Below are 11,235 nucleotides of genomic sequence, written 5' to 3'. Positions count from 1 at the left end.
TTCCAACTCCCTCCCATATATCGTAAATAAGTGTTTGTGTAATAAAATAAAAATATGTGAATACCTAAAGCAAATAGGGTATATTTGTTACATATAATACTAGTGTTATTTTGTAACCAGGTATCTACTTAACAATGTATTGTGAACATTTTTCCTTGTCAATAAAAATTTTTTAGAACATGAGTTATAAGGGTAGTTAGAGAGCATTTTATGTTATGGTTCCATAATATATTTTTTTAAAGATTGTATTTATTTATTTGAGAGGGAGACAGTGAGAGCAAGCATGAGAGGGAATAAGGTCAGAGGGTGAAGCAGACTCCTCGCAGAGCTGGGGCCCGATGGGAACTCGATCCCAGGACTCCAGGATCATGACCTGAGCTGAAGGCAGTTTCTTAACCAACTGAGCCACCCAGGCACCCTGTTTTTCTAGCCAGTTTACAATTTTCAGATGAGTTGTTGAAATGATTTTTTTTATTATGTATAGGGCACAGTGAATATCTTTTTACATATAGCTTTGCACACATCTCTGTATTTCCTAAGCATGGTTTTCTTGGAAGTTGAATTGCTGGCTCAGAAGATTTGTACACTTTTAAAACATTTGATACACCTTGTAAACTTCCCTCTCTCTGACCAAAAATGCAAATGCGTGGCAGATTCTCCCATTCATCTTATTCCTAATAGCGTTTTATATCAGGATTTTCAGCATTCTTGCTCGTGGTATAATCATTTAGTAAGAATTATATTCCTGCAAAGCCAGCTTTCTGTTTTTACAACCAATGGCTACGAGGGGAGAGACAGACCACTGCAGACACCAGCCTGCGGCGTGTTGGGGGCCAGCCGGAGGCCCAGCTCAGCATGAAGCTGGTACTAGGAGTCTTCTCTGTAGGTAGGCACGAGCTCACGATCAGCGGGCTGCCCCCCAGGACAGGCTTCCGTGGTGGTCCTTAGTACTTGGTGGTATCAGAATCACCTGGGAAGTGTATTAAAATGTAAATTTCTGGATTCAGATCCAGACCTAAACATCAGAATTCTTGGTGGACTGTCCCAGGCATTTGTATTTTAAACAATCTCATCAAGGGTGCGAAAAGGAGATGGTCCTTGGGTCCATACTTTGAGCAACACCAATTTTGGTTTTGAGCCATTTTAAGAGATTATTCTTTGGAATAATCTATGAGAAATAAACTGGACAGGGGAATTTATGCCTTGTCACCAAATGCAAAGGTGGGCTTTTTCTAACTTTCTTCTCTCAATTTTTTACTTTTTAGTTAGTCTCCACCCCCCCCCCACTCTTTTTTGGAGAAAGCATACTTCTCCAAATTAGAAACATTTTCTTTGTATCAATGCATGATTTTTTAAAAAGATTTTTGTTTATTTATTTGACAGAGAGAGACACAGTGAGAGAGGGAACACAAGCAGGGGGAGCAGGAGAGGGAGAAGCAGGCTTCCTGCTGAGCAGAAAGCCCGAAGTGGGGCTCGATCCCAGGACCCTGGGATCATGACCTGAACCCAAGGCAGATGCTTAACGCCTGAGCCACCCAGGTGCTCCAATAAATGATCATTGTTTTTTTTTTTAAAGATCTAATTTATTTATGAAAGAGAGAGAGATTGAGAGAATGAAGGGGAGGAGGTGCAGAGGGAGAAACAAACTCCCTGCGGAGCAGGGCGCCTGATGTGGGACTTGATCCCGGGACCCTGAGATCATGATCTGAGCTGAAGGCAGACGCTTAACCGACTGAGCCACCCAGGTGCCCTCAATAAATGATTTTATCACTCCCATCCTTTCACGTCTCCTGCAGCCTGTTTTGCTCTGATGAACAAACTCAGTGTATTTGATGTCACAGGATCCTTACTGCAGCCCTTCAGGGAAAGGCTTGCTGGTGTTAGGAGCTATTGCACTTGTAAAGATTAAGAAACAGGCTTAGAGAAGTTAAATAATTATAATAATAATAATAATAATTATTATTATTCATTGAGTCTGTTGTGTCTCAGCACCCCTGAGGAGTAGAGATTAATATTTTTAGGCCCAAAGTGGTCATCAGACTGACCCATGTGAGCTGTTTAGAGACAGAACTGAAGGTCACATCACAGTCTGGTCCAGACCAGATCTTCACTGGAGCTGATCAAGCCCTTGTTCTCTGGTGTGTGTGTGTAGTGAGGGATGGGATCCAAGTTCTGGGATCTTGGTTCTTGGTCTAGAGCTGTTTCTGTCTGCAGTATGTTTACTTATAATCTTAGTGGTGTCCATGGTGGGGGAAGGGGAGCAGGACACCTACCTTTCCTTGGCTCTTAGAGTGTCTCGGTCCCCTAACCCCAACACCAACCAGGGTGGAGAAAATGCACTCAGAGGCAGCATATTTATGGAAGCTGTTCATACATCCTATATGAATGGTCTGTAGAAACAGGGCTGGCATGGAGGAAATGAACATTTACCATTGGTGCTGAATGCCCTATCATCTGCCCCTGAATTTCCAGGATGCTATCTAGTCGTTTATGCAAACACGAGGCATTTTAAGGTATGGTATTGAAAACAGACTTGGCATTAAATCATAGTTCTGCTCTTTACATACTTTATAGAGAAATTGGGACGTGGTTTCATTCATACAGATTATTAGGCTCATCTCCTTAGAAGAGTCTAGCTTCTTGAAGTAATGGGATTGATGTGTATAGAGTTTATTTCAGTGTAAGTAGCTCTTAAACTATGCAGTGGAGAGCAGAGACAGTGGTGAGTAGAGTCATTACTTTACGTAGGGAATGTTCATCACTTCTGTTATCTCATGGTAAAGATCAGGTATGAAATATAAACACATAAGAACGCTTTTCATCAGATAGTTTACTGAGAGCCGCAGGTCCTTAAAATATCAGTTACTCTAGATTCAAAACGGAGGGAAGAAGGCAGTGGATTTCACCTCCATGACGATTTAACAACTTCTCTTCCTGAAACCTCACACCCCTTCTCTCTCATTCCACCTTCAACAGTGGAAGAGAACTTGCGGACCTCCCATCACCTCGTCTACACAGGGACTGCATCCCTCTCTGTGTACTTTGCCTTCCCTCCTGTGACTTGGGCTGCCACCTTCCTTTGCCTTCTCAAGCATCTGGCTCCAGAAGTTTTTTCCTGTTCCGCATCTTCCAGTTTTCCCTATCCACTGGCTCATTCCCATCAGCATATGCATTTGCTATAGTATCACTCATTGTAAGATGAAAAAAACAAAAAAACAAAAAAACAACCTTCTTTACCCTGTATCCTTCCTAGTGATAACTTACTTCTCTCCTCCATTTAGAGCAAAACTCCTTGAAGGAGCTGTTATAGTCTTTCTTGAATGTACACAGGCTTTCAGCCCCTCACTCCCCTCTGCTGGAGGGGCTCTTGCCAAGGTCACCAATGACCCTATATTTTTAACTCCTGTGGTCATTTCTCAGACCTCATCTTGCTTGACCAACCTGCCCACAGCATCTGATGCTCCTTCTTTCTCCAACTCTTTATAAACCCTTGGCTTCAGAGAACTCGCTGTCTTGGCTTACTGCCTTCATCACTGTTCACTCTTCTGCATTTTCCTTTGCTGGCTTTTCCTCATTGCCCCCACCTTTAAATTTTGGGTATGCCAGGACTCAGTCTTCGGGTCTCTTCTCTGTATTCCCATTCCTTACATTTGCACTTCTGAAACTTTCTCACAGCAGGGCCCACACGGGAGATAACGCCTTGTTTTGTCACCCTGGGATCATCAAGGTTGCCCTGGGCTGCCACATCTTGGCTCACTGTAACCTTTTTTTCCATTAAGATTTTATTTATTTTATTTATTTAGAGCACGTGAGCAGGGGGATGGGCAGAGGGAGATGGAGAGTGAGAGACTCTCAAGCAGACTCCATGCTGAACATGGTGCCCAATATGGGGCTCCATCCCATGACCCTGAGATGGCTTGAGCTGAAATCAAGAGTCAGAAACTTAACCAACTGAGCCACCTAGATACTCCCCGTAATGCTTTTATGTGCAGAGAAATGCCAGGTACAAATCTTTACTAGATGATCTGTTCTCTGTTCCAGTCTTTCAATAGCATCTACACTTTGATCTCTAAATATGTATCTTTAGTCCAGATCCCTCCCCTAAACATATCCTGCCTCCTGGAAGTCTCCATTTGGATGTCACTTTCAGCCAGCCCTAGGTTCTTTTTCAGGAGGAATTACTCTAGAAATAGGTATGGATTTGCTGCATCCATGGAGGAGGTGAGTTCAAGGTCTTCCTACATTGCCATTAACAAGGCAACCCTTAAGGGTGAGGGGAGGGGTGATAGAGAGAGAGAGAGAGAGAGAGAGAAGGGAACACAGAGAATCAGAGTGAAAATCAGTTCCTAAGGTTTAACATTCAAATAAGAGAGTTCCAGAAGTGAAATCAGAAAAAGCTGAGGAAGGATATAATTGGCTAATTCAGGACACCAAAATTTCTAAGTTAAAATGACCCATCTTAGTACTCCTCTCAATGGATAATTTAAAAAAGAAAAAAAAAAGACACCAAATCATGAAATTTTAGACTTCCAGGGATAAAGAGAAAATTGTTAACAGGTTATAGAGAGGAAAAAAATAACATTTTCCCCCACAACAGGGTATTTTGGATAGTCACATTTCTGTGAATTTTATCATTACACTTTCAGTTACTCGGTCTGCACACCTTAGGGTTATCCTTTAATTTTTCTTCCAGTTTCAAACAGCAACCTTATATTACAGATCAGTCCTAGACGATGTCTTTTGAAGACGTCCCCTCTGATAGCACCAATACAACACCCATATATTTTCATTTACTTCATTCAACACGAGTCCAACTCCCTTCCCCCCTGACCTTGCTCTACGATAGAGGCTGGAAATATGGAAATACTCGAATTCTCAGCCTTGAAGCCAGGGGTGACCATCTGACACGGGTCAGGCCAGTGAGCCATTAGGCAGACATCCCGGGAAGACTGCAGGGTTTTCAACAGAAACTAAGGAAGACCAACGGAGTGGATAACATCTTTAAAATGCTGGAAAAAACCAACCTGTAATTATGTATCCAGTAAAAATATCCTTCAAAGAAGTGGAATAAAGGGGATTTCCTCGGGCTAAAGGAAAACGGCCTCAGATAGAAGCACACGCTGTAGGAAGGAATGAAGAGCATCAGAAAGAAAGAATATGGAGAAATATAAAGGAACGTTCCTTACTTAGAAAACAAATAATGATAGTGTTTTATAAAATTCGTAATATATACAGAAGGAGAACATAACAATGTATAGGGAAAAAAAAGGCAAGAGTGGGGGCAACTGGGTGCCTCAGATGGTTAAGCCTCTGCCTTTGGCTCAGGTCATGATCACAGGGTCCTAGGATCCAGCCCTCCATGGGGCTCCCTGCTCAGTGGGGAGTCTGCTTTTCCCTCTGCCCCTCCCCCCTGCTTGTGCTCTCTCTCCCAAACAATAAATAAAAATTTTTTTAAAAAACGGAAAGAAGAAGCAAGAGGGTATTAAAAATGGAGATAAGTTTCCTGTATTGTTTAGAAAGTAGTTTTAATTTAATTTTTAATTTTTAGAATTAATTAAAAATTCTTTTTAATTTAAAGAAGTCTGCAGCAACTATTTTTAAAAAAAATTTTTTTAAAGGAGTTTATTTATTTATTTGACAGACAGAGATCCCAAGTAGGCAGAAGAGGCAGGCAGAGAGAGAGGTAGAGGCAGGCTCCCTGCTCAGCAGGGAGCCCGATGCAGGGCTCCATCCCAGGACCCCGGGATCATAACCTGAGCCGAAGGCAGAGGCTTAACCCACTGAGCCACCCAGGCGCCCCTGCAGCAACTATTTTTAAGTAAGCATGCATACACTAATATCCATGAAAAGATTACTATGGAAAGATTACTCTAAGAATGTTTTTAAAGATAATACAGGAGAAAAATAGTTAAGACATTGATGAATCCAAAGAAGGCAAAACAGGAGGACTAAATCCAGTTTCTTGACTGGGGGTTTGTGGGACCCTAGGTTGCCAAAAAGATATTGCCTAGAAATTATGCTTGAGGCAGAAAAAAATCATTGTTTTTTTTTTTGTTTTTTTTTTTTTTTTTTAAACTCTGCATACCATGCAATGCCAGTGCTCATAGGGATGAAGGAAGCTCTTTAGCAATTTGGTCAGTGATCTTTCGGCCCGTTTGGCAGTGCACAGTACAGCCTCTTTTGTTAAGCCCAGAGTCCATTCTGAAGTAAAAAAAGGAGTAACAGATAAGTCAGAAAGATAGGAGGGAGCCGGATTCTGTAGGGTCTTGTAGACCACTCTAAAGACTTTGACTCAGATAGGAAATCACCAGTAGGTTTTGAACACAGGAGTATCCTGATTTGGCTTTATTTTATTTTTTAATTTAAAACCAATTTTTTTTTAAGTAGGCTCCATGCCCACTGTGGAGCCCAAGGTAGGGCTTGAACTTAACACCTTGAGACTGAGACCTGAGCTGAGATCAAGAGTCAGATGCTTAACTGACTGAGCCAGCCAGGTGCCCCAACTTCTGTTTTAAAATAATAATTCTGAATGCTATATTGAAAACAGGTAATGGGAGTGCACAGGCTAAAGCAAAGAGGTTGGTCTGGAAACAGTTGTACTAAACCAAGAAGATGATGAATCTTTATAACCAGGATGGACAATGGAGACAGAATCTTGGTACATTTTGAGGTGACACCAACAGATTTTTTTTCTGATGGATCAGAGGGAGGTGTTGGAGAAATAAAAAAGTTAAGTCTGACTACAAAAAGTCTGACCTGAGCCACTGGAAGAATGAACCCGCCATGTACAGATATGGGGAAGATGATGGGATAAGCATTTCTGAGACTAAGATCAAGAGATCGGTTTGAGAGATGTTATTTCTCTCTTGTTCTCTTCCCTTCTGGAAAGTTTTCTTGACTTACCTTTTTAAAGTCTATTCTATGAAGTCTTTAAATTGTTGATTTCCAGGAGATTTTCCTATTTTTTAAAAATTTATTTATTAGAGAGAGCATGCAAGTGTGTGGGGGGAAGGAGGGGGTGGAGAGAGAGAAAGAGAGAGAGAATCTCTAGCAAACTTGCTGCTGAGTGTGGGGCTCCCTATGGTGGTCTATCTCATGACCCTGAGAGCATGACCTGAGCTGAAACCAAGAGTCAGATGCTTAACTGACTGCACTACCCAGGTCCCCTCTGATATATTTTTTGAGTGTCCTTTTTCTAGAATTCCTACTCTTGTTTCATGGATGAAATATCTTTTCTCTCTGAAAACATTAGTTATAATATAAAAGTTTTTTCCTGCCCCATGAGGTATTCCCCCCCCCACCCCGCCACACCCCAGGTTCCTTTCTTTCCAGGGTTTCATTTTTTTACAATTTTTATTCAAAGCTAGTAATTCTGCAAGGTTCATTGTAGAAAACAGCATTATCTGCCCCTATTCCTTTATCTCATTTTGCTACTTCCCCTCCCCGAGTCAAACACACTCTGTTCTTTTAGCTGATATTTCTAAATACCATGCTTGCATTGCTACCTCTTGACTTTTCTGTTTCAGGCCCCATCCTTTTCATTGGCAAATGAGAATTTATCCCTCCTTCCTCTCTGTGCTGCCATAAGCCTGCTCTGTTGTCATCCCTCCATGCTTCTGATGTTATTAGGTAATTGAGTGGGAACACTATTATTCTCTGCCTGTTGCAATTATTTTTCTTTTCTTTTTTCTTTTTTTAAAGATGTTATTCTTAACTCATCTCTACACCCACTGTGGTGTTTGAACTCACAACCCTGAGACCAGGAGTTGCATGCTGTACTAACTGAGCCAGCCAGGTGCCCCCCCCCACCTTTTCTTACTGATTTGTAGGAGTTCTTTATATAGCTAGGCTATTATTCCTCTGTTAGTTGTATATGTTGCAAAAAGTCCTCATTCTGAGTCTGTCTTTTCACTTCTTTATATAGAACTTTATAGTGCTATTGTTATATAGAACTTTAAATCCTAATGTAATCACACATAGTCTTTTCTTGATGGTTTGTGGTCCCCCCCTCCTTGTTAAAGGAAATTACCGTGAGGTCATGAAACTATTTTCCTGTATTTCCTTCTAAAAATGTAAAATATGCTTTTCACATTCAGAACTTCAATTCACCTGCAAAATAAATTTTTCTGTGTGATCTGAGGTAGGGATAAACTTTGCATGATTTTCCATGTAGGTTATCAGTGATCCCGACACCATTTATTGAAAAGCTACTGTGGGATCTGATTGGCTGGGTCATGCTGATGGCAGCTGTAGCCAAGAGGTTGGCCAGAAAGCAGCTGTGGAGTCCAACAGACTTGCAAGTTGAAAACTTGAGATTTTCGTATCTTGTTCTGCTCCGCTCCTAAGGCATTGCACCTTCTTGGCCCCATTGCTGCCCCCGGAGCCCATTTGAAGGGCACGGTTGGGATGGAGTGTCTGAGCCTGGGGATGGTGGAGCTGCCCCCTTGGTCACCTCCAGTGGGTGCTTTGCCCCAGACCAGCCCTGTGACCTCTGTGAGGAAGGTGTTGCTCTGGGATTGGAAAGAGTGGAAGGATACAAGAAACAAATGGGGACAAAAAGCAGCAGTGATTGGAATCCCATGCAGCAAGAATCCATTGCTTCTGCTGTGGTTGGTGGTGGTACCATGACAGAAAGCCACGAGTCTGTCCCATGCGTTGTGAAGCAAAGGTGATCAGGGGAAAACAGCAAGAAGATAGGTTGAATATTTGATCAGCCCACAAGGACTGAAGTTCGGATCTCAAAGCACCCTTGCTAATTATCCCCACAAAAATGGAGAGACTTGTTTTACGCCGGAAGATTTTGATTTTACTGTCCCTTCTAAAAGGGGCGTCAGGTCCAAATACAAAGACTTCAGTGGTGCATCTCTGACATCCCAAATGTGAAATTAAAGTAACAATTCAGACTGGAACCTCGGGGCACGAAGCTGGTGGAAAAAAGATGCCTCTTCCCTCGAAAGTGGTAGTTTGGAATGGCAAAATGGCAGGGGATTAGCTAACTTTAAAGAAGATGAGGGGTGATAATGATGTTGACTCAGGAAAGGTTGGAAAGTCCAAAGGAAAGGGGAGACATTCTGAAAGGAATTCAAAGGAAGAAAACTAAAACAGCCTGCTGGAAGTGTCTCCCAGATTCTGCTCAAAGCAATAGGAAAAGAGAATCTGAGTTTAATAAGGCAGATGCTGAAAGTGAACCTTGTACAGAAAGTCAGCTTGATTAAAAAAAAAAAAAAGTTTTAGCTCCATTTCTGACGCTGGAGCAAGCAACAAGCCCCTGGATGTAACCAATGGAGAAAAGTGACTGTTAAAAAAAACAAAAACAAAAACAAAAAAAAACCAAACCCAAGAAAACCAAAAAACCCCAAAAAACTCATTGAGTTCAGGATCAAATTTTTGTTTTGAACAGATAACTTCTGGCAGCGTAAACAAATTCTGTTCAACTGAAGAAGCACGAGGAGAAGTGTGAGGAAACCTTTTCCGAAACTGGGGAACTATAAACAAAAGTAGAAACCGGGGGAAGGAAGGAACATTTGCATCCTGACAGTTGAAAATGTGGCTCTGAAATGGACAACTGCTCATAAACTGAGAAAGACTATTTCTCTGAAAATATGTCAAGAAGATACCGTTCCACAGACACAAATAGATAAAAGGAAAACAAGCCTATGTTTTCCCAGCTAATAGAACAGAAAAGCTCTTCAGCCATCCCCGCCCCTCCCCACCCCCCACAATGCAAAGCTTTTAAGAAGTGGACACCCCCTTGGGACGCCTGGGTGGCTCAGTTGGTTAAGTGGCTGCCTTCGGCTCGGGTCATGATTCCAGCGTCCTGGGATCGAGTCCCACATCGGGCTTCTTGCTCGGCAGGGAACGTGCTTCTCCCTCTGCTTCTGCCTGCCTCTTGGCCTACTTGTGATCTCTATCTCTCTGACAAATAAATAAAATCTTAAAAAAAAAAAAAGAAGTGGACACCCCCTTGGTCACCTTTTAATTTTGTCCAAGAGACGCTTTTCCATGACCCATGGAAGTTCTTCATTGCTACTGTAATTCTCAGTCAGGCAAAAGGACAATGCCTTTGTTTTAAGAGTTTCTGGAGAAGTGTCCTTTGGCTGAGGTAACAGGAGCCCCAGATTGGAGAGATGGGTCAGAACCTCTTAAACCTCTTGGTCTCTATGATCTTCTTCTTCTTTTTTTTTTTTTTTGAAAGATTGTATTTATTTATTTGACAGAGAGAGGAAAAACAAGCATGGGGAGTGGGAGAGGGAGAAGCAGGCTTCCCACTGAGCAGGGAACCGGATGCGGGGCTTGATCCCAGGACCCTGGGACCATGACCTGCGCTGAAGGCAGACGCTTAACGACTGAGCCACCCAGGTGCCCTGCTCTTTGATCTTCAAGCAAAAACCACTGTCAAGTGCTCAGCTGAACATCTGACCAAGTGGTGGAGGTATCCGATTGAGCCTTGAGGGATTGGCAACTTTGGCAATGACTCTTACTGAATTTTTTGCATTAGTGAGTGGAAACAGGTGCATCCTGAAGACCATAAGCTAAATAAACATCACGAATGGCTTTGGGAAACTTGTGAAAAATTAATTCTGTCTTAAAAGTCTTTGAAGTTTTCAAACTCCTTTTTTATACATGACTTTGTACTTGATTCGTAAGAGCCCCATTAAGTGCAACCCTGCTTCACAGGCATGTAGATTTTAATCAGTCCAGTTGGAAACATAATGTAGGTTTTTTTTCTTTGTTTCAAATATATATATATATACACACGCATATGTGTGTGTGTGTGTGTGTGTGTGTGTGTGTGTGTGTATTTAAATATTTTATTTATTTGACAGAGAAAGAGACCGTGAGAGAGGGAACACAAGCAGGGGGGTGGGAGAGGGAGAAGTGGGCTTCCCGCTGAGCAGGGAGCTCGATCCGGGGCTCGATCTCAGGATTCTGGGATCATGACCTGAGCTGAGGGCAGATGCTTAATGCCTGGGCCACCCAGGTGCCCCTCACATTTTTATTTAAATTCTAGTTAGCTAACATACAGTGTAATATTGGTCTCAAGTGTAGAATTTAGTAATTCCTAACTTACATATAACCCAGTGCTCATCACAAGTGTCCTCCTTAATACCCATCACCCATCTAGCCCACCCCGTACCCACGTCCCCTCCAGAAACCTTGTTTGTTGTCTATAGTTGGGAGTCTTTTATGGTTTGATTCCCTCTCTCTTTTTTTGTCTGCCTTCCCCTATGATCA

General features: G+C 42.2%; 1 pseudogene; it reads left to right on the top strand.

Moving 5' to 3' along the window:
* The first annotated feature begins 9,020 nt into the window (after positions 1–9,020).
* Positions 9,021–10,626, top strand: LOC125088542 (methyl-CpG-binding domain protein 4-like; annotated as a pseudogene).
* Positions 10,627–11,235: the final 609 nt, after the last annotated feature.

Source organism: Lutra lutra, chromosome 17 (assembly GCF_902655055.1).
Source record: "Lutra lutra chromosome 17, mLutLut1.2, whole genome shotgun sequence".
Classification (NCBI taxonomy): Eukaryota; Metazoa; Chordata; class Mammalia; order Carnivora; family Mustelidae; genus Lutra; species Lutra lutra.
The sequence above is the reverse complement of the archived record's forward strand: the minus strand, read 5'-3'. Positions and strand labels throughout refer to the sequence as shown.